Below are 23491 nucleotides of genomic sequence, written 5' to 3'. Positions count from 1 at the left end.
TGATCAAAGGTGCCAGGTGAGATGGCACTGACAACTGTGAAGATAGCTATGAAGCTTATTGACATGGAATTTTCAAGTATTTTGAGGGGGAAAGAAAGGAAGAATTCATGTGGAGGAAGGAAGGGGTAAATAGGAGACCAGCAAACACCACCCCAAGTTTCAAACTGGCCAGTGAGACAAGATGCTATGAGCAGGTGGGATCAAACACTGGCTTCATTCGATCTGAAAGACTCAGTCCCATGCTTCAAAGCAAGGAGATGCTGAAAGAACAGTAGAACGAAGACTGGAAGGTTGTGCCAGAACTGTGGTGTAGACAAGACCATCACCTTCTCAATAAAGGCAGTTGAACCAAAGGAAGAGAGGAAGGAGAACCACAAAACACAGCTCCTACAGACATCCACTTAGGCAACACTTCTCCCTCATCACTCCCCACTTTAAGTAACACTATAAACTGTGAAATATTAGGATAAATACATGAGTTCATTTACACTGATAGGTGCACATTAAAGAATAAGAAAAGTAAGTAAAACTCAGCAGCCATCACCTTCAGTTAAGAACATGATCGTTCAAGAACCCTGTGTTCCTGTATCCCTCCCTCTCCACTGGCAGCCCCTTCTCCTCACACACAACATGATCCCAAACCAGCTTGATGACCGTCCTTTGTTTTGTTGTAGTTTTCCCATCTGTGTGTATCCCCTGAGCAATATGGTTTTGTCTTCCCTATTTCTGAGCTCTATATAAATAGAGCCATATTGACTGTGCCTACATTGCTTCTTGTTCTGTCTTTGGAGTCCTGGAGTGGCACTGTAGGATAAGCACAGGACCACAAGGTTGGTTTGAACTGCAAGGCTGGAAGTTCAAATGCACCCGCCACTCCTTGGAAACATACATACAAGAACAGCAGACAACACTGTGGAATGCACACTGACACTACAGAACACTCTAGAAGCCCTGCACTGAAAAACACACAAGCCCACTGCAGAATGCCAAATGCACAATGCTCTCCACGTTTCCATGGAGTCACACAGCACTCTCAGGGGACCCAGCATCAGGGGAAATTGACCAGTAAGCACAGTATGTATTGGCTTACAATAAGCAAGGTATTGTTGTTGAGTGTTGTCAAGTCAGTTCCGACTCATAGCAACACTTTGAACAGCAGAACGAAACAATGCCCAGCCCTGCAGCATCCTCACAATGGTTATACTTGAGTCCACTGTTAGAGCCACTGAGCCAGTCCATCTCAGGAGGACCCTCCACTTTACCAAGCATGATGTCCTTCTCCAAGGACTGGTCCCTCCTGACAACATGACCAAAGTCATATCCTGGCTTCTAAGGAGATTCTGGCCATACATTTTCCAAGAAAGGTAGTCACAGCTTGATTATGCTTACCTACTAATCTGTAGTGAACCATTTCACGTCAAAGGTATGGTAAAACCCAGGTGAAATTGTTCACTAAAGTATGCACAATTAAGCCTGTACAGTACCTTGCTTACTGGGTCATCCACCCCTGTCCAGGATGTCCTGAAAACTCCAGATGGAAAAGCTAAGAACCATTTACAAGAAAACTCACTTTGGCTGACCAAGGTAAACTCTACTAAGTGAGCAATGGCCCGACACAGGCAACCACCCTTAGTTATCAAGTCAGACAAGGGCCATGGAAAAGCTCTAGAACAGTGATGAGTAAGAACTCCCTTTGCCCCCAAATATCAGAAAGGCTGTCCACCTCCAAGGCCTCTGCTTAGTAAACAAGGTCCCCAGGGGGCAATGGTCTGTAATAATGATCCTGGCGCCATTAAGGGCCTTGGTAAATCTTGTGTACAGCAATGGTGCAGAACTCCTTTGTACACCCTCTCCTCTCCCTGAAAGCTCTTGTGAGGACTGCTGCTCTTGGTGTTACTACACCAAATCTGCCATTTAGACAACAGTCAATGTCTGAAAGAATGTTAGAGAGGTGATGTTTACTGAGTCCACAAATTCACACAGCAGTCTCAATTCAGCCAGCCAAGCGACCAGAAGAGATACTGGTTGTGGTCAGTGCTGTTATCCCTGTTCCTCCCAGAGGAGGGGACCGCCTCGTGTACATCTGTACTCTACAGCTCCCTCTGCCTCGTGTGGTTAACAGCGTGAAAACTGCGGGGTGCAGAGATTAAAAAGCACAAATGGCCAAGTGCTTGTCTACTCAACAAAAGGTTGGCCGTACACACACACTCAGAGGCACCTGAGCACAAAGGTCTAGCAATCCGCTTCCAAAAGGTCGCGGCCTTGGACACCCTACAGAGTAACTCTATGCTGCATGCATGGGGTGGACAGCATGTATTGGAAGTGATTCGATGAAAATTGGTTTGGTTTTTCTGTTTGGTAGACAAGAATAGAAGAAACCCATTTCTGTTAGGGAAGAACTAGTTTCCCTCCTGCTTACAGGAGCTGAAACATATCAAAGCAAAACACATGATACGTCCTTTTTGTGTTTCTATTTCGTATTCCAAGCATGTTAAACTGCCGCTCCTGCTGCACTTGTCAACAGTCTTTATTCCAAGTCCATCCTCAGTACCCGTAATTCAAGTGGCCCTGGATTCAAGGTCACTCCATGGGAGAAGGATGAGGCAGTCTGCTTCTGTAAAGCTTTACAGCCTCAGAAACCCTCAGGGGCAGTTCTACTCTGTTCTATAGGGTCCCTGTATGAATAGAAACCAACTCGAGGGCAGGGGATTTAGGTTTCGTTTTCCCTTATCTAAGTTTCTTGATCAAATAAAGCCTAAGAAAAATAGCTCCTACGGGATAAATACTTAAATGCCTTTAGGTAAAATATGAAAAAGCTCAAGGGTCTATATATCAGACTTAACATATCGCATATACAAAATGGAACAAGTCATTTGCTCTCCTAGAAAGACCTATTATTTGAGTATTTAAAAATTTTTTATTCATTGATTTGATTCATTTACTCATTTATCAATTCAATACAAATGTACTAAGTGTCTACTACGAATCCGGCATTGTTTTAGGCAATTGGCACACAAAATATGTCAGCTTTTCAGGTGCTCACATCCTAGTGGGGGGGCAGAGGGGAGCGGATAGACCTACAGTAAACACAATAAGTTTAGCAAAATACATGGCTTGCTTCAGAATTTCCATTTCTAAAGAATAATGTTAAGATTGAGAGGAAACTGTCATGGGTAATTGTTCTGCCAAAGCAGTACTGATTCATGTTGCAAACTTTCATGGATGCAGTAATTATCCTTAATTGCTAATTTATAGGGCATAGAAAGCAAGTCATATGGTAGCTGCTCTCTCCAATTATATGAATAAAATGACACATTTTAGAAAAATGATTTTAGTCCTACCTGATACAGCAGGAGGTTTGTGAAAACATCTGTCACAAAGATTGAGATTCTGGTTAGACATTTCTCAGCTCTGCCAATCAAGTTAGCAGAAGGACTAGTGTGACTGAGAGGACCTGGCTTGGGGCACAGGTTAGACAGTAACACACCAACTGGGAAGACACTGCTCGAACTTCACTACCAGGTTTACTGGGAGTTTACCTTCAGTGACCGCATGGGAACACCACATTAAACCATCGTTAGATGCTTAGGCTAAATAAACTGGATTTCATCAAAAACAAAAATCATTCCTTTAAAGGACACCATCAAGTAATTGTAAAGACCACCCCAAGAAGAAGAAGAAATATTTGCAAAGCATGTATCTGAGAATAATCTAGTACCCAAAATAACAATGAACGATTATAACTCAACAATCAAGACAACCCAACTGAAAAAATGGGCAAAAAAAATGATATTTCTCCAGAGACTAAAAAAAAAAAAAAAGCCAATGACTATGAAAGGATGTTCAACACCATTACTCATCAAGGAAACATAAATCAAAATCACTTCGAGATACCGCTTACAATTACTGTTGTTGTTGAGTGCCATCGAGACAATTCTGACTCATAGTGACCCTGTGAGTTTCCAAGCAGCAGCTGGTGGGTTTGAACCACCAGCCTTGTGGCTAGCAGTCCAGTACTGATCCTACAGCACCACCCCAGGATGATGACAGTCAGAAAGACAGACAATAACAAGTGCGGAGGAGTGGAGAACCTGGAAATCTCACACTTGTATATGCTGGGGGTGTACACTGCTTTAGAAAACAGTCTGACAGTTTCTCAAAAAGCTGAACACAGAGTTACCATTGTTGTTGTTATATGCTGTCCAGTTGGTCCCAACTCACAGTGTGACCCTACACAGGGTTTCAGAGGCTATAAATCTTTACAGGAGCAGAAAGCCTCATCTTTTCCCCAAGGAGACACTGGTGGATTCAAACTGCTAACTTTGTGTTTAGCAGCCCAACATGTAACCCACTATGTGTCACCTACCAGGAGCTCCATATGGTTAGAAGATCAGGTAGGTGGTAACTCCAAAAGTTACCATAGGATCCAATAATTCCAATCCTAGGATATATCCAAGAGTAATAAAAACTTCTATCCATATAAATTTGACATGTACATGAATGTCCCTGGTAGCATTATTCATAAAACTCAAAATTAGAAATAACTCAAATATCCATCAAGTCATAAAAAGTTGTACAAAATGAAACGTATCCATGCAATGGAATATTACACAGCCATATAAAGGAATAAATTACTGATATACACTACATAGGTCACATATTTATACAATTTCATTTATATAGTGTCCAGAATAGGAAAGTCCACAGACACAAAAAGTAGATTAGTAGTTGTCAGGGATTAGGAGAGGGCGAATGGGATTAGCTGCTGATGGGTACAGGGTTTCTGTTATGGGTGATGAAAATATCTTGGAATTCAATGACAATGGCGATTGTGAATATACTAAAAACCATTGAACTGTACTCTTAAATGGGTAAATGGATGTTATATGAGCTATTTATGTCACAGTTTTTTAACGTTGAAGTTGTTCTGGAAGAAAACTAAAAAATGGAGACATGAAATGTATCTTTCATTAGATGAAAGATACAGATGATTTCCATATTTTTGCAGGATTAAATGCTTAGCTGAACAAGAGAAACAACAAAAGTCATGGACTAAGGAGGGAGTGATTAATTCTGCAGTTTAGGAGCGGAGGTCCATGGGACCATGGAACGCGGGATCCTACCCAAAGAAACAGTGATGCCAGAAATGGAGGCAGAGATGACGTGGAACACGGAGTCGCTGGGACACTAGACTCAGGGAGGGAGAGGGGCTGTGTGCTGATGGCCCGTGAGGGTGGGGGGGCAGGCCTGTGGGCTGTACCCTTTAGTTGACTGATGATGAATGGTAGGGATTGTAATCATTGCAATGAAACAAAATACGATGGGATGAATGTAAAACTGATGTTCTCCCATGTAAACCCACATAATTCACAAAAACTTTTTAAAAAAATTTTAAAGTCAATGGACTTAGAACAGGAAGTCAAGCTGATGAGTCACCACAGGATGCAGAACTAATGCAGACTTTCATAGTGAGACATCACAGAAAGGAAGCACACCAGGAGAGGAATCTGTACAGCTCTAGGAGGTTGAAAACGGCTGGAAGCAATCCATTTCTGAGCAGCAATACAGCAGATGGAATGCACTTTTCCTGAGTCACAGATAGGCGATGCCAGGAAGTCATTGGGCTGAAGGGTCCACAGTGGCTTTGGATGCTTGCAACTACAGCAACCCAAAGTCCACATGTTATAGGGACTACCCTCTACTTTAGCAGACCAGGCCATCTCCAGGACACAGTGTTTTCTATAGCTAAAAGGATCACCAATGGTAGGGAAGGATTAGCTATATCAACTACATGTTGGCGTTATTGCTGTTGTCGGGAGCAGTTGAATTCAATCCTACTCATAGCAATCCCAAGCTGCCGGATGCTGGAAGCTATACTGCCGGACCACAAAGTGGGAGTTTACAGCTTCTCACTGGGAGGCCTATAGTGACAATCATATGAGGGTTGTGTTTAGGTGCTGTTGGGTCAATTTTGACTTGTATGATAAAGTAGAACTGGCTCGTAGGGTTTTCTACACTGTAATTTTTGCAGGAGCACATCTCCAGGTCTTTCTACTGCAGAGCTACTGGGTGGTTTTGAACAACCAACCTTTTGGTTAACAGCTGAGCGCTACACCACTGTGACACCAGGGTTCATTCCCTCATCTATAACTGGTAATAATAATAGCACCCACTCTAGGTTGTTATGATTACTAAATACATATAATATCTCACCCACCACTCCTCTGTCACACTGTGGTGTGTTGTGTGTTGTTGGGATGCTGGAAGCTATACTACCGGTATTTTAAGTAACAGCAGGGTTACCCATGATAGACAGGTTTCAGTGGAGCTTCCAGACTAAGACAGACTAGGAAGAAGGCGAGACAAACCACGTCTGAATGGTTAGCCACTGAAAACCTTGAACGTTATCTGATATAGTGCTGGAAGATGAGCTCCTCAGGTTGGAAGACCCTGAAAATACTACTGGGAAAGAGTTGCATGCTGAATTTAGAGACCATCTCAAGAACTGATTTGATGCACTACACACTAATGACTAGAGAGTTATTGCAAGACATCAAGATCATCAAACATGAAGAGAACAGAAGGTCATTAAAAAGACAGAAAAGACAAAAATGGATGTCAGAAGAGACTCTGAAACTTGTTCTTGAACACAAAAAAGGTAAAGTGACTAGAAGAAATGATAAAGTATAAGATCTGAACAGAAAATTTCAGAGAGAAGCTCAAGAAGACAAAGTAAAACATTATAATGAAATGTGCAAAGAAAACAGGAAAGTGAAGAATAGCATTTCTCTAGCTTAAAGAACTACACATTCACATCTCAGGTTGCAATGTTAAAGGATTCTATGGGCAAAATTTTGAAGGATGTAGGAATTATTTAAAAAGAAAAAAAAAAAAAAATGGAAGGACTATACAGAGTCACTGTACCAAAATGAATTGGTCGATGTTCAACCATTTCAAGAGGTACCAGATAATCAAGGGTCAATGGTACTGAAGGAAGAAGTCCAAAGTGTACTGAAGGCACTGGCGAGAAACGAGGCACCAGGAATTGACAGAACATAAACAGAAATGTTTCAACAAACTGATGCAGGGCTGGAAGCACTCATTCATACCAAGCTACCTGCCAACTGACTGAAAGACATTCCAAAGAAAGGTGACCCAGTGGAATAGACAGCATCGAATGACATTAATATTACATGCGTGTAAAATTTTGCTGAAGATCATTTAAAAATAGTTGTAGCAGGGAGCTATCAGAAATTCCAGTCAGATTCAGGAGAGAACATGGAATGAGGGATATCACTGCTGACGTTGATGGATCTTGGCAGAAAGCAGAAAATACCAGAAAGAGGTTTATTTGTGCATTCAACTGTGTGGATCATAACACACTATAGATAACATTATGAAGAATGGGAATTCCAGAACACTTAATTGTGCTTATGAGGAACCTGTATGTAGCTAAACCAGGAAGTCATCATTCAAACAGAACAAGGAGATACTGAATGGTTTAAAATCAGGAAAGGTATGTGTCAGGTCAGGGTTGTGTCCTTTCACCACGTTTACCTAATCTGTCTACTGAGCAAAGAATCCCAGAAACTGGGTTACATGAAAAATAATGTGACATCAGGTTTGAAGGCAGCTCATTAACAATCGACAATGATGATCTACAATATGCAGATGCTACAAAGTTCCATGCAGGAAGTGACGAGGACTGGAAACACTGATGAAGATCAAAGACTACAGTTTTCAGAAGAGATAGCACTTCAATGTAAAGAAAACAAAAATCCTCACAACTAGACAAAAGGTTGAAGGTATCAAAAACCTAATTTTACTTGGATCCACAATCAGCACTCATGACAGTATCAGTCAAGAAATCAAAGGATATATTACATTAAGCAAATACACTGCAAAAGACCTTTACCTATAAAGTGCTAAAAAGCAAAGATACACTTCGCACCTCACTGAAACCATGGTATGTTTGATCACTTCATATGCATGTGAAATCTGAATAAGGAAAAATGAATAAAGTATACTGAAGAAAAAGTCACTGCATTTGAATTATGGCATTGGCAAAGAATACTAAAAGTTACCATGAACTGACAGAAGAACAAACAAATCTGTCTTGGAAGAAGTACAGTCAGAATGCTTTTTAGAATCAAGGATGACGAGACTTCATCTCTCATATTTTAGACATGGTGTCAGTCCCTGGAAGAGAACATGTCTGGTAAAGTGGAGGATCATCAAAAAAGAGGAAGACCCCAACAAGATGGACAGATACAGTGACAACAACAATGGTTCAAATCTAACAGCTGTGAGGATGGCACAGGCCTGGGCAGTGTTTCGTTCTGTTGTTAAGAGAGTCACTAGGAGTCAGAAACGGGCTCAGCAGCACCTAACAACGCCTCACAACGCCTGTGCTTAGTAGGTACTCAATGAATGTCTCCTCTTCCTACTTTCCTTTCTTCTTTGATCCTTTCAGCGATGTTCTGAGGTAAACAAAGTACACTAACTACAGTAAAGCCTGCAAAACCTATATAAGGCGGAAACCTTTCAGAAAAGGAAACTCAAATATTTCCTACTAAAATGTGGACTCCACCCATCAAGCTTCAGCTGTCACTGGTTTCACCATTTTACAGATGAGGAAAAGAGTGACGTAGTTAGATAATGGCATCAGGGCTATAACACAGGCTTTCCCAGCAGACCACCTACTCACCCTAAATACTAAGTTTATACAATGAGAACTACGGCCCAGAAAGTTGGTGGCCTGCATACAAGCTCACCAAGCCCATATCTCAGTTGCTGCACAAGCAGAGCCATCTCGGAGGAACTCACTCCATTGCTTGGTAATCAATATCAGGCCCATCTCTGGGACGAAAGCCCACTGCAGCCAAGTCCTCACTCCCCAAGGAGTCACGCTGCTGCCAAGGACTCCAGAGAGTAAAGTATTTACTCAGAAATAAGAGAAAGGAACTCAGGCAGAAGTTGCCATGGGCAGTAGGCAAATATGAAGTCTCACTGCAGAAAAATGCATCCAGTGGCAAAAAGGAAACTGCAGAATGGGTAAGAGCCACCTGTAAAAATCACCAAGGGAAGACCTGAAATTGACTCGAGAACGTAAGGATATAAGAATCTTACTACACACTCAAAACAAAAGAGAAAACTAAGGACAAATCATGAGGCCCTAATCTATGTCATGAATAAAACATAACAATATAATACACACACACACACACACACACGTAATATTTTAAAAATAACTAAAAATGCACAGACAGTAGGAGATAAACTAGATAACTGGGTCTTGCTAAAAATTCAATACTTACGACTCATCAAAAGACTTCACAAAAAAACTATAAAGGGAGCCTACAGATGGGGGGGGGGGGATTGTTGGCAATAACATATCTGTCATCGAGCTAATATCTAAAATTTATAGTAAACTCCAATGTCTCAACAACAGAAAGACAGACAATTCAATTAAAAACTATGCAAAGCACATGAACAGATACATAACCAAAGAAAACATTCAAGAGGTCAACAAACACCTGAAGAGATGCACATGATCCTAAGTCATAGTTGTTGTTAGGTGCTGTCCCGTTGGTTCTGACTCACAATGACCCTATGCACAACAGAACGAAACACTGCCCAGTCCTGCACCGTCCTCACAATTGTTGATATGCTTAAGCCCACTGTTGCTGCCACTGTACCAACCCATCTCTTTAGGGGTCTTCCTCTTTTCGCTGACCCTCCACTTTAGCAAGTAGGATGTCCTTCTCCAGTGACTGGCATGTCCAAAGTATGAGAGGCAACGTTTCATCATCCTGGCTTCTGAGGAACATCTGGCTGTACTTCTTCCAAGACAGATTAGTTTGTTCTTCTAGCAATCCATGGTACTTTTAATATTCTCCTACAAAACCATTAACTCAAATGGGCAATTCTTCTATGGTCTTCCTTATTCATTATTCAACTTTTACAAGCATCTGAGGTAACTGAAAACAACATGAATTGGGTGAGCGCCCCCACCCCCACCCCCAGTCCTCAAACTGTCATCTTTGTTCTTTAACACTTTAAAGAAGTCTTTTCAGTAGATTTTTGACTGCTGCTTCCCTAAATGTAGATTGTGGATCCATTAGCCACTGTTGTGTTGTTTTAACTGCTGTCAAGTAGGTACAGACTCATAGAGACTTTGTATAAGGGTTCTGAGGAGTGGCTGGTGGGTTTGAACCGCTGACTGCTGTTAGCAGTCCAGTGTTTATCCTACCATCAGCAATTACAAAGGCATAAATCAAAACTACAATGAAATACCATCTCACCCCAGAAAAATGGCACTGACCTAGAAAAAAAAAAGGTTGTGGAGAGATTAGAACTCAGACACTGCCAGTGGAATTGTAAAATGGTGCAGCCACTATGGAAAATTGTATGGAGCTTCTTAAAAATATACAAGTAGAAATGCTATACGACCCAGCAATTCCACTCATAAGTATGTTATTGTTGTTACGTTCCGTTGAGTCCATTCTGATACACAGTGACTCTGTATAGTGTTTCCAAGGTTTAGCTGGTGAGGTTGAACCACCAGCCTTGTGGTTCAAACAGACCTTGCGGTCCAGTGCTTTATCCTAGGGAAAGAAATACAAGCTGTGACATAAATAAGCCCACTCGTAAGCACACCCATGTTCACCGCAACATTATTCACAATACCTAAAGGATGGCAACAACCTAGGAGCCCATCATCGGAAGAATGGAAAAGCAAATTACAGTACACACATACAACAGACTACTACACACAATAAAGAATAATGATCAATCTATGAAACATCTCACAACATGGATAAAACTGAAGGACATTACGCTGAGTGAAATGACTCAATCGCAAAAGAGCAAATATTGCAAAAACCACTACTATAAAAAGTAAAAACAGGTTTACACATAGAAAAACATTCTTTGGTGGTTACAATGGATGCAAGTAAAAAGAGGGAGAATCACTAAACAGTTGTTGATGCTGTAAAATGTCTTTGAGTCGCTGCTGGTTCATAGCGACCTTGTGTAGGATGTTTGAGAGTGTCTGGTGTGTTTGAACTTGTGATTTTACAGTTACCTGTCCAGACAAGTGTTTGTTAGTGATGGTGAAGGGAAAAGTAACATACAATATGGGGGAAGTTCACACAACTTGACCAAAGCAAAGGAAGACACAGAGAGGTACAAAAGAATAAAGGACAACATTGTATACAACATACAACATGGGAGTTCTGGGATGGCACTGCAGGATAAGTATTGGACCAGAAGATCTGTTTGAACCACAAGGTCAGCAGTTCAAACTCGCCATATGCTCCTCAGAAGCCCTATAAATGGTCGCTATGAGTTGGAACCAACTCAACAGCACTTAACAACAACACGTATACAACATACACAAGCCTGCAATAACAATTTGTCATGGATTCAGTTCCAACTCATAGCAACCTGTATAAGGTTTCCAAGGCTATAAATCTTTACAGGAGCAGAAAACCTAATCTTTTTCCCACAGAGCAGCTGACAAGATTTCAAATGCTGACCTTGCAGTTAGCAGCCCAATTCGTAACCCACTACACTACCAGCGCTCCTAACAGTAATAATAAACAATAATTTGTGAGTGGATATATAAATAAATACATAATGTTAAATGGAGTCTTGATGTGGGATTGTAGGATAAGCACTGGACTGCTAAGTGCAAGGTAAACAGTTGAAACCCACCAGTCACGCCTTGGAAACCCTACACAGGGGTGTTATCATTATAACCAACTCATAGGCACTTAACAACATATGCTAAATAGATGTGGGATTTCATTGTATATACCTCTCTGCTTATACACGTATGGTGGAGTTTTCTACACACACATATTTGGGGCATGCAAATTATGTATATTCACAGTTAATAATAGCGCACAAAGAGGGCATAGCTATGGAAACTTCTTAGATAGAAAAGCCAACACCTCGCAAGACTGGGCTTGCTGCCTAAGGGATCACAGTCTACAAAGACATCTAGGTCAGTCGGTGTAACATAGTTCATAAAGCCAATGTCCTACATCCTAGTTTGGTGAGTAGTGTCTGGGGTCTTAAAACTTGCGACTGACCATCTGAGATACTACTATATTGGTCTCGTCCTGCACGGAGCAAAAGGAAGGGAAGAAAGTCAAAGACTCAAGAAAGCAATGGCTTCAAAGGACGAATGGCCCACATGAACCAGAGCCTCTTCTAACCTGAGACCAAACTAGATGGTGCCCAACTAACACTACCAATCATTCTTACTAGGGACACAATAAAAGTCTCAGAGTAAGAAATAATGTTAAGATGCTTGACTGTCTTTGAATCTTGGTTGCCCTGGCATACCATTATAAAATAGACACTGGAAGGGGAGAGAAAGGAATAGTTAGAAATACCACCATAGAAAGCTTGTAAATCCATCTTCTACCTATAACTGATTGGAATACCTAAAATCGGGCTACAAAGTGCCCAGTGAAGGAGGCTTCCTGTGGAGCCTCTACATTACACAAGACCATAGATGGAATCCTGAACAGCATCCAGAAATCTTCTGAGGGGAAATGTCCGCTTGAAAGGACAAACAGACCAGCCTGGAGAAGCCAGAAGAACAGAAGATACTTCCTGAAAGAAAGACTGACAGGAAAAATGCAAAACAATATAGGCAGACCAACTGATTACTACAAGAACAAGCAAGTGGCTTGCCCAGGAGACATCAAGGCAAGTGGTCGGGTCCATCTCAGGGCAAATTCCTTTCTAAGACTAAGACTCAACAGGAATACGTGCTCGGATTAGTGACCACATTCGTCACCAATAAGGGGAAGTGAGCAATGAAGCTGCGAGCTAAGCCCTACAACGCTCAATAGACTCCTATGAACCCAGATGTAGACCTCGTGGGCCAGCAGTGTGGCAAGTCCAGGGGACTCTTGGACCCAGAGTCAGCGACATAGCCACAAAGGACTAGAGCAGAGAGTGAAGCGTCAAGCTGAAAAGAAGAGAGGGCACACACATAAGTACACCCACACTTGCAGATAATACCCACTTGACCTGGCTTCAACGATTGGATGATCAGAGCTCAGCCAGAAGAAAGAAGAGGGAAAAAAGAATAATCTGATACAATTTGATGAACTTGACCTATACATATGGAAGCAGTAGCTCAAAAGAGGGAACAAATCTTTACAGCAGAGATCATTCCCACCCCCTCTACACACAGAAAGGACAGGGATGGGCAACTTGGACACTGGCTACCCAGAATGGGGGGGGGGGGGAGGGGGATACAGAGGCAAGAAGCAACTGGCTTACAAGCTTTCAAGAAGGAACCTAGATCCAGAGGGCATGGAGGAAGGTAGAATCCCCACTGACTAGTATCCATTCTGTCTAGTTGGGGCTAATGAAAGGAGATGCAGATAGGTCTCCTGTGATACAATAGTGAATGATTGTTATCAGGACTGATTGTAAGGGCTGGAAATGTAAAGGTAGACATTTTGGGGCAAAGGGAGGGGAGTGATTAACTTTGCAGCCTAGGAGCGGAGGTCCCTGGACCATCAAGGGAGAAGATCGGAGAACGGAACCCTACCCAGAGAAGCAGTGATGCCAGGGATGGAGGCAGAGACGAGGACATGAAGAAATGGAGTGACTGGGGACTTTGAACCCAGAGAGGGAGAGGAGCTGTGTGTGGACAACTGGGGGGGCAGACATATGGCATCTACCCTTTTTGGTAGATGGATGATGAATGAAGGGGATTGTAACCATGACAAGGAAACTATATATGACAGGATCAACATGAAGTAATGTCCTCCCATGTAAACTATCACATAATTCACAATAAAGCATTAAAAAAAAAAAAGTCTCAAAGAGAAAAAAGAACACAACTCAAATCCGTAAGAAAAGACCAGACTTACTGATCCAAGACTGGAAAAAGCTCCAAAATTATTGCCCTAAATCACCTTCTAACATGGAACCTCTAGCATGGGGAGAACGTGGGGCTCTAAACAATAAACACTAGACTGTGAACCACATGGGCAATTGTTCAAGTCCACCAGCCACTCCGCAGGAGAAAGATGAGGCTTGCTGCTCCAGCAAAAACATTAAAAGCCTCATAAACTCTATACAAAGGAGCTCTGGTAGCATAGTGGTTACGAATTGAGCTGTTAACCTCAAGGTTGGCAGTTTGAAACTACCAGCTGTTCTGCGGGAGAAAGATGAGGCTTTCTGCTCACGTAAAGATTTATAGCCTTGGAAACCCTCTGCAGGGTCGCTATGATTTGGAACCTACTCCACGGCACATAACAACAACAACAAACCCTACACAGGGACACTATGAGTTAGAAATGACTCAACGACACTTTAACAACAACATGGAACTGAGGCCACCTCTCAACCAAGTAACAGACTGGCCAATAAAATAAATGCGAACACCGTGAGGAATGCGCTCCTTAGAATAATCAACATACGAGACCAAAAGAACAACATATGCCTAAAACAAAGATTAGGCGGCAGGAAGAAGCTGGGGGACCCAGAGTGGACATGAGAGAGCGCTGACTCACTGCAGAGACTGCAACCAATGTCCTCAAACAATGGGTGCATGAATTATTCACTGCAAAACCAATCTGCTGTGTAAACTTTCACCTAAAACACAATAAAATGTTTCAATAGATAAATAAAAGAATATTACTATGGAGGAAGAGACCAAATGGTTAGGGTCAAGTGCTATTAAAAGTAATGGGCAACTACTGCAGTGATTAAGGCTCTTTAATTCATCAAAAGGAAAAGAAATCCCTGGGTGGCACAAGGGGCTAGGCACTGGAGTACACATCAAAAGTTTGGAGGTTTAAAAAAAAAAGGTTGGAGTTTAAACCCACTCAGAAGTTCCTCAGTAGACAGGCTTGGTGATCAGTCTAGGGAGGAAAAAGGCATCAAGAACAGAGCAGGCAAAAGCAAAGACGGTGGCAAAGGCAGAGGCAGAGGCAGAGGCATAGCAATGGAGAGACAGAGCAGCTGCGGGCTCCAGGACCACAGATTGAGTAAAGTTGTGTGGCTACAGGCAGGAGCCTGGCTCACAGGACAGTTAAATGAATATATTTTTTTGTTTTTGTTTGATGTCCACATATATCAAATATATCAAACATATATTTTTGCTCTGTTCATTTGTGAGATATAAGATGTAAAAGGGAAGTCACAGGGAGGAAGTAAGATAACTGTTGTTGCTGGGACTGGATTGTAATCATTGAGATGAAACAAAGCCTACAATTTGTTGTATGTAAAGCTGATGATGATCTTGTCTGTTAATCTTCATTCAATTCACAATATAAAGTTAAAAAGGGCAATAAAAAGTGCATCTTATCATTTTCATGGGAAATGGTGGTGCACATGTAGATACTAAATATAGACACTGTGTACCCATGAAGTCTGACTCGCAATGGCCAGTGAGGACTTGACAATGATCACATTCAATGATCACATTCGTAAAGTTAACACAGTGATGACGAGAAAAAGGATCAAATACTACGAGGCTGAATGTGAAGGGGCTTCAAAAAGTTCATGGAAAAAACAGAACTACAAGATAATGAAATTTCCCCACCAACCTTCAGAAGCCCCCATGGTATAAACTTCTGTTGAAGAAAGGTGTTTTAAATTAAATTGGAGGGAAAAGAAGTTTGCTTTTGAAATAGAAAAAGTAAGCCACAGGAAAGTGAGAAAATTCTTTTATTAAAAGTATTTCATTTCAGTTCCAGACACATACTTAAAGCACATGGCATTTTGATAGAATAAAAATAAATAAATCCAGGATTGCCTTACAAGAAATTTAAAAGGAAGTTGAAGAGATTTCAAAGAAAAGAAGCCTAAAAACAGAGTGTTTTTTCTCTGAGCACTCTTGAGTTTCTTTCCCATAGAATGTGTCACAAGATTAAATAAGAGAAGAGTATAATTAATTCAGATTAGTCCCCCTGGCTATGCTGGAAGGAGTCTGGTGGTGCTGTAAAATAAGCATTGAACTGTGAACAGCAAGGTCAACAGTTCAAACTCACCAGCCTCTCCTCAGAAACCTTATACAGCGTTGCTAGGAGTCAGAATCTTCTCGATGACATTTAACAACAGTCTTCTAAGCTATGCTGGAAGGAGTCCTGGTAGCATTGTAGGATAAGCACTGAACTGCTAACCACAGGTCACCAGTGCAAACCCACCAGCCAATCCTCGGGACAAAGATGAGACTTTTTGCTCCAGTGAAGATTTATAGTCTTGGAAAGCCTACAAAGGGGTCACTATGAGTCAGAATCGACTAGATGACAGTAGGGTTGGTTTTTTGTTTTGCTTTTTGTATGTTATGCTGGAAGCTCCCTAAGGGCCAGGAACATGTTGATCCTGGTCACCAGCATAGACCCAGAGCTCAGAACAACACCAGAGACAAAGTAAGCATTCAATAATCTTTCTTTTGAATGAATGAGCAGCTGGTGCCGTATCAAGCAAGCACTAGACTCTGGAGGGAAGGCAAAGAAACCATGGAGATGCAGGCCTCGTCCCTAAGCAGCTCACAGTTCGGTGGACTGTGCTGAAGCAAACAAGAGCCCTCACAGCTACCGTCATTGCTTCTCTGCCAAATGACACCAAGAAGCCACGTGTCCTCCTGTCTCATGTCCCATAGGCAAGCATTTTCAATTTCCTCATCCAGTTCTCCTTTCATCTTCCCACTTGCACAGCCCACTGCCTGCCCAGTCTCTTCCTGCGGTCTTCTCGAGTGCAATGCCAACTTTCTTCAGCATCATTTCATTCTCACCCCTGGGAAGTTCATGTTATTTCCAGCACTAGTTTCTCCAGTCGGCTGCCCTCACCAGTTCTCTGATTATGACTTGTTGAATTTCCCTTGTACCTCCTTCAAGCAAGTCTTTCTAACCTCTCAATTGATTGTTTCCTGTGAGCTGGCTGTCAAGCCTACTCTATTCTCAACAGAAACCACTCCAATCTATACCCCAGACCACTTTTGGAGACTCTCCCAATTAAATGTGGCATAGTCGGCCGTCTTCCCACACTGCTCAGTCACTTCCTACCTCCCCCAAAGGGATTCTCTGTATCTAAATAATATCACCATCTCTTCAATCGTCATATTCTCCACGAGTCTGCTATTTGTTCTTGTTCAACAGACCAGAATCTCTTGGTGGCTTCAGATGACAAAGTCTATTATCCACATACCATGCTGATAAGCACACATTTGAATACGTAAGAGAAGCGTTCTTATCTTTGATCTCGGGGGAAGGAGCAGCTCCCCAAGAACTGAAAGAAGATGAGACAGGCAGTCGATTTGCTCAGGGCAGAAGGCACTAATCCGCTTAGGGTCCCATCAGGGCAAGTCACAGCTGTGCCCCATCCCAGCTGCAGGCAGTTAATGTAGCATTTTGCAGAATGGTAACAGTACAGCCAATAACAACAAATTCTAGACAGTGGCCTTAATGGAAGGTCTATTCTAAGCACTGTCCAACAGAGGGCTTCAGAAAGTGTGTGGAAATACTCTATTATCTTTCATTCCAATTTTGCACCAACATTTTGAAATCCCTTCCTATGTGCACAAAGTAGGGCAGAAATGTTTTTGTGGCGGGCCTGAGGTGGGCTGCCAATGCCCAGGACCACTCAGTGGGAACGTCTTTCCACACGTGACCAACAGGAATGTGCACCAAACAAGGGTACACTGAAGCTTAGGCCCAGGGTTTACTACTGGGATAACCAGAAATTTTAATACCCTACAACACTGTTTTAAAATGTAACTTTTCTTAAACACCACGAAATAGATACCTGGGTTTCAAATAACTGACAACATACATTTGTCCACATACATCTGGTATGCACACCCGTTTTACACTATGAATCGGGCTGTGAACCGCAAGGTCAGCAGTTCGAAACTACCAGCCACTCCGCGGGAGAAAGAGGAGGCTTTCTGCTACCGTAAAGATTTACAACCTCAGAAACCCTGTACAGGGTCGCTATGAATCGGAACCGACTCGACAGTACTTAACACAAACACTTGGCATGGTAAGAGCAGAGGGTGGATCTTAATTCTCTTCAATCTATGGCAGCAACTCTCCAAAGAGACACTTGTTTCCAGTGGCAAAGGGCTCTGGGCCTTTCTCCCAACTCCCTTCATGGCAACTTGAAGTAATGAGGATGGAAAGGCTAGAATCCCATTCCAGGTTAACTGGAATCTTACACCCCTGCCTCTTCCCTCCCCAACACCATGTCCACAGAAAGAGGAGAGGCACAGTTCCTCATCCAAGGAGGCCAGAGCAGCTTCTCCGTTACTAAGTTACTGGTCATCTCTATTTCCCACAGCGCTGCCATCACTGTCTCACAACAAATGAATACTGTACAAAACATCAAATCATTACAAGGGGCCTCACACCAGATAAACATACAAAACAGCATGGTAGCTGCCATCAATTCAGCCTCCAGGTCTTGGTGACTCTGTGCAACAGAACCACTGCCCAGTTCAGCATCATCCCGATGCTCAGCTACAGAATGGACTGCCGTGGTCCCAAGGGTTTTCATGGGCTGCTTTCCAGAAGTAGCCCGCCAAGCATTTCTACTTAGGTTGTCTTAGTCTGGAAGCTCCACTGAAGTCTATTCGGCATCAGAGCAAGATGCCAGCCTCACAAACAGCTGCTTGGTGGCTATGTACGAGGTGTACTGGCTGGGAACTGAACCCAGGTTTCCTGCATGGTGGGAGAGGGGTGCCATGGAGTGGTTCCAACTCATAGCAACCCTGTATAGGGCGTCCGAGGCTATGTGATGCTGGAGGATAAGCACTGGCGTGTTAACCACAAGGCTGGCAGTTCAAACCCACCAGATGCTCCTTAGAAACCCTATGCAGGATCGCTATGAGTTGGAACCAACTTAGCAACAACAAAAACTCTTTATGGAAGCAGAAAGCCTCATCTTTCTCTGGAGAAGCACCTGGTAGACTCGAACTGCTGGCCTTGTATAACCCACTGCACTACTGGGCTCCTAGTTTTCCTTCATAGAAGGCAACATAAGCACCAATGCCTCACAAAATAAGAGTGTACCTAAAAAAACTGGAAAAACATAAATTATTTCATTTGCTATTCCTCAGGTTAGCAACTGTAAAGTCTTTTATTTTTCTTCTTGAAACTGACCTACAACCATAGTAATACTTCACTGAGCACAATAATCAGTTGTAACTGTGAACACAATAACGCACAGTGAATCATCCCTACAGAACAGCTACAATATTTATTTTGGTTTATATGCAGGACTGACAATAGAACTTGAGGAATATTCTAAATCAACTTCACTGCGACTCAGGAAAAGTATTTGTGTTCCCAAGTGATTTTCTATACTTGTTTGGAGCCTTTTTCTATTTGAAAGGTTGAAAGTCATTTTTAGATTTCAAATAAAAGAGATATCAATCACAAATCTAGATGAACATTTCAGAGTCCTTTATCACTGCCTTAAGGCACCTTCCAGGATTCTCCTTACCAAGACCCTCACGAAGGACAAACAAGTGAAGCTCTAATCATCTAGCACAGCTGAAGGTCTCCAGGAGCACCAGGTCATCGGCAGCCCTCCCGGACTGGACACTGGCCTCCAGGCCTCATCTCCACCACAATGCACAGTTGTGCACATTCCTCAACTGAAGGCAGTTTAGTTGCAACCTGGAAGTTATGTGATACCTTCACTGTAGGTACTGCCCATAAAGACTGCTCCTCCATTGTTATTAAAAACAAAAGCAAATAAAAAACCCCTATCCATTCTATCCTATTTAAGTCCCGCTGTGGGTTACTGCACCACACTGCAAAGTTGTTTGAACTGCAAGGTCATCAGTTCAAGCTCACCAGTTCCTATACAGGGTCATTATGGGTCAGAACCAACTTGACGGTACTTAACAACAAGTAGTACAGCAGTTAAGTGTCCAGCTACTAACCGGAGGGTTCATAGTTTGAACTCACCAAGCAACTCTGTGGGGAAAAGGCCTGCTGGTGTGCTCCTGTCCAGACTGTTGTTGCCATCGAGTCGGTTCTGACCCATAGCAACCCCGTATAGTGTTTCCAAGGTGCGGCTGGTGAGCTTGAACCGCCGGTCTTGCCAGCGCATTAACCCACAGCACCAGGTCTCCACGCTGTAAAGATTACAGCCTAGGAAACTGTACAGGGGAGTCCTACTGTCACAGGGGGGCTCTATGAATCCCAAATCAAACAATGGTACCTTTGAAGGGGGGGAGGAGTAAGTTTCCAGTGAAAAACAAAGGAAATGAACCTCTGCAGCATGTGAAGCCTAGAAATTTCAGGTGAGAAGTGCAAGGGCAGCTCAGCTTCTGGGGGCATCTTGACTATGTTTAGCCTTGTGCCATCAACCACTTTCAAAAAATCTATTTTTCTGAGTTCTATTCCCTGACTTAAACTATGCCCTGAACTGCGTGTTATATCACCACTACCTTTCAGCATCTGCTGATAACCAATGACACACAAGTTCTTCTGATATGAGAATTAAGAGAGAGAACCCACCAACAAGGGAACGCATCGTAATTCAATGGAAGCCAACCAGCTGGGGCCAGCAGCGCAACACTACCTAGTTTTCTCTGTACCACAATCCGGGTGCCTAAGGGTCAAAGCAGGCAAGCCCCAAGCTTCCAGCTTGGCTAGAGAAGTCCACAGGAGGTCTCCTGAGGATCTAAAGCACTCACAAGAGAGGCATTTAACAAGAAAAGTCGGCTTTCAAGTAAGAGAAGCAGTCTCCTGGCCTCTGGGCTGCGAAAGGGCTCATCTGCCTACTACACCCACTTCCACACACCAGCTAATAGATCGCAGTGGGATTCTGGGACCCAGACACTCTGGAGCGCCTTGCCTCCTTCTCCCATGTGCACACGAACAGGAAATCAAGGGAGGGGCAGAGCCCTAGTAGGTAAGCAGAAAAATGCCACTTGGCACCATGACTCACTGTTTTGGGTTGCTGGCAAGAACTGAAACATCCCTGATATTAAAGGGTATAAAGCAATGGATTCCACCACCACCTTCCTGAACCATAATTCGTAAGGTTTAAAAGTTGACAGACATCACACTAGTGCATTCTAGACACTGAAAACAAGAATGCAGACGCTTTGTTTCTTTTTCCCATCTCTACCACACACTTCCAGGAGTCCTGGTGCAGAGCTTTGGGCTAATGCGCTGGACTGCAAAGTCGTTTGAACCACAAGGTTGGCTGTGGTTCAAGCTCACCAGCCACTCCTTGGAAACCCTACACAGGGTCGCTATGGGTCAGAAACGACTTGACAGCACTTAACAACAACAACAACACAAAGACTTATGGGACCTCACCACTCTCACTGTACAACAGCCAGTCCCCTTTGACTTTGGGACATGGAAACCAACGGACCACATCACACTAGTGCATTCTAGAGACTCAAGACCACCGCACACATGGGCCACACTGTGCTCACAAGCATCCCACACACACTGTCTCATTGCCTCAGCAACAGCCCTGGGAGGTGAGCACTGTCACCATCAGTAAGGCAGGAACTAAAAGGGTAGAATTCCTTGCCCGAGGTTACACAGCCAGTCAATAATCGGAAACACATCTTGATGATGGAACCAAAGACATCATCCCAGAAAGTCTGCTCCATTCTGCCCCAAGACACAGGTCACTGGTTCCCAAAGGGTGGGCCTGGGTTTTAGTTTCAAAACAAAAAACTTTCTGGTGATACAGGAACCCTGTACGTGCTAGCATTTACTAACATAAGAACTCATCAATGCTTTCAATCCTTCCTACGCTATAAACCCAAAGTAGTTCTGCTTGGTGCTAGGAAGCCTGAGCACCCTGGTGGTGCAGTAGATTAAGCATTGTGTCGCTATTCGTGAGGTCAGCAGTTCAAACCATCAGCGGCTCTGCAGGAGAAAGATGAGACTGCCTGCTCCCATAAAGCTCTACAATCTTGGAAATCCTAGGGTCTGGGTGTACTCTGTCCTACAGGGCGGCTATGACTCAGAGAATCAACTGATGGCAGCCAGTGAAGGGGGGCGGGGTACCTGCCACACTTCCTGTTGAAGAAAGAAGAGCTCAGGCTGGAAGCCCCCAGCTAGAATTCAGTCATGTTAGTTTTGTTGTGGGTTTTTTTCTACTTGTGGCAAATAATGCAGTTTGCTGTTAAGATATTATTTAAAAACACAGTTGATTGTCAGAGTACTTTCAAATATAATTAAAAGTAGAAGCCATGTTCGGATATGCCGAATCCCTGGCAGGGGCAGTCACATGCATCATCAGCCTGGGAAACGTTTGGTTAACCAGCACCAGGGTTGGGACCAGCACTTGGCTGAAAGGCTACAAACGTGTGACTCCCCCATTTAGTGAAGTCTCTGTGAGCAATGCAACTCTGACAGGGTTTCTCCAGGCAGGATGAAGTCACACTTACACCTACTGCCCCACCTTCTTAGCCACCACGAGCAGGAAAGAGAGGAGAGCTCCATACCAGCTGTAGGAAAAAGACAGCCTTCTCTCACATGACACATCAAATGTTCACGATGTCTTAAGGATGTGAGCATGAAAGTTTCTCACCTCCTTCATGACAGTAGTACTTCATTATGGAGCTCTCTGGGAGCCAGAGAGAGGGAGGATAAAAGCCAACCCGAAGGTAGAGCCAGCTCTGCTTGTCAGTCCTTCAGCAGTCAAGACCTTAAAACACCTGCAGGCCTTCAAGGACTGAAAAAGCAGTTCTTAGCCAGCCCCTATGCTCGGTCCACCCTCCACAGAGGAGACAAAGTGGCTCTGTCTCTACTTTCAAGGATGCTCTTGGGGAAAATAAGACCACCAAACTTGAAATAATCCCTGAGTAATGGATTCCTGGTGGAGTCCTGGTGTGGTACTGTAGGATCATCACTGAACTGCAAACCACAAGTTCAAACCCACCAGCTGCTCCTCAGAAACCCTATACAGGGTCGCTGAGTCAGAACAGACTCGATGGTACTTAATAACAACAATGAGATGTTACGTTGTACTTTGCCCTACTCTTTACCTAAGATGAACCCATAAGATATAATAAGCTGGTGGAGGTACACATAAGGCAGCAGCAACTGTACTTCTAGGAAGCTGTGAGAATCAGGCCATGCAGGAATGCAGAGGTATGTGAAGAGCGTTCACGTCAGCAGTTAGGAGAGCAGCATACACCGACAGAAGAACGGCTATGCATGTTCTAGTACACCTAGACAGTGGGATACTCCTCGACCAGGAAAAAAGACGAAGCTACAGCTGTACGCTTGACAGAGTAAGACAACCATAGGAGTTAATTAGAAGGAATAAGTCGGACGACACTTAGACCCATTGTCATCGAGTCAATTCCAACGCACAGTGATACTTACATCGTATGATCCAATTGCTGTTTCTTTTAAAAAAGAAGGGGATGTGTATCTGCATTGAAAAAGTTCTGGACTCACACACCCCAAATGTTAACATGAATTTGGGAGAGGGATCTGGAAAGCAGAAAGAGAACTGGACG

The 23491-nt window shown here is 43.2% G+C and overlaps 1 protein-coding gene across 1 annotated transcript in view; it reads right to left on the bottom strand.

Moving 5' to 3' along the window:
• The window catches only part of SND1 (staphylococcal nuclease and tudor domain containing 1), a 550040-nt gene that overhangs the window by 514612 nt on the left and 11937 nt on the right, over nucleotides 1–23491 (bottom strand). The window lies entirely within an intron of this gene.

Source organism: Chrysochloris asiatica, unplaced genomic scaffold, assembly GCF_000296735.1.
Source record: "Chrysochloris asiatica unplaced genomic scaffold, ChrAsi1.0 scaffold00041, whole genome shotgun sequence".
In the NCBI taxonomy this organism is placed as follows: Eukaryota; Metazoa; Chordata; class Mammalia; order Afrosoricida; family Chrysochloridae; genus Chrysochloris; species Chrysochloris asiatica.
The sequence above is the reverse complement of the archived record's forward strand: the minus strand, read 5'-3'. Positions and strand labels throughout refer to the sequence as shown.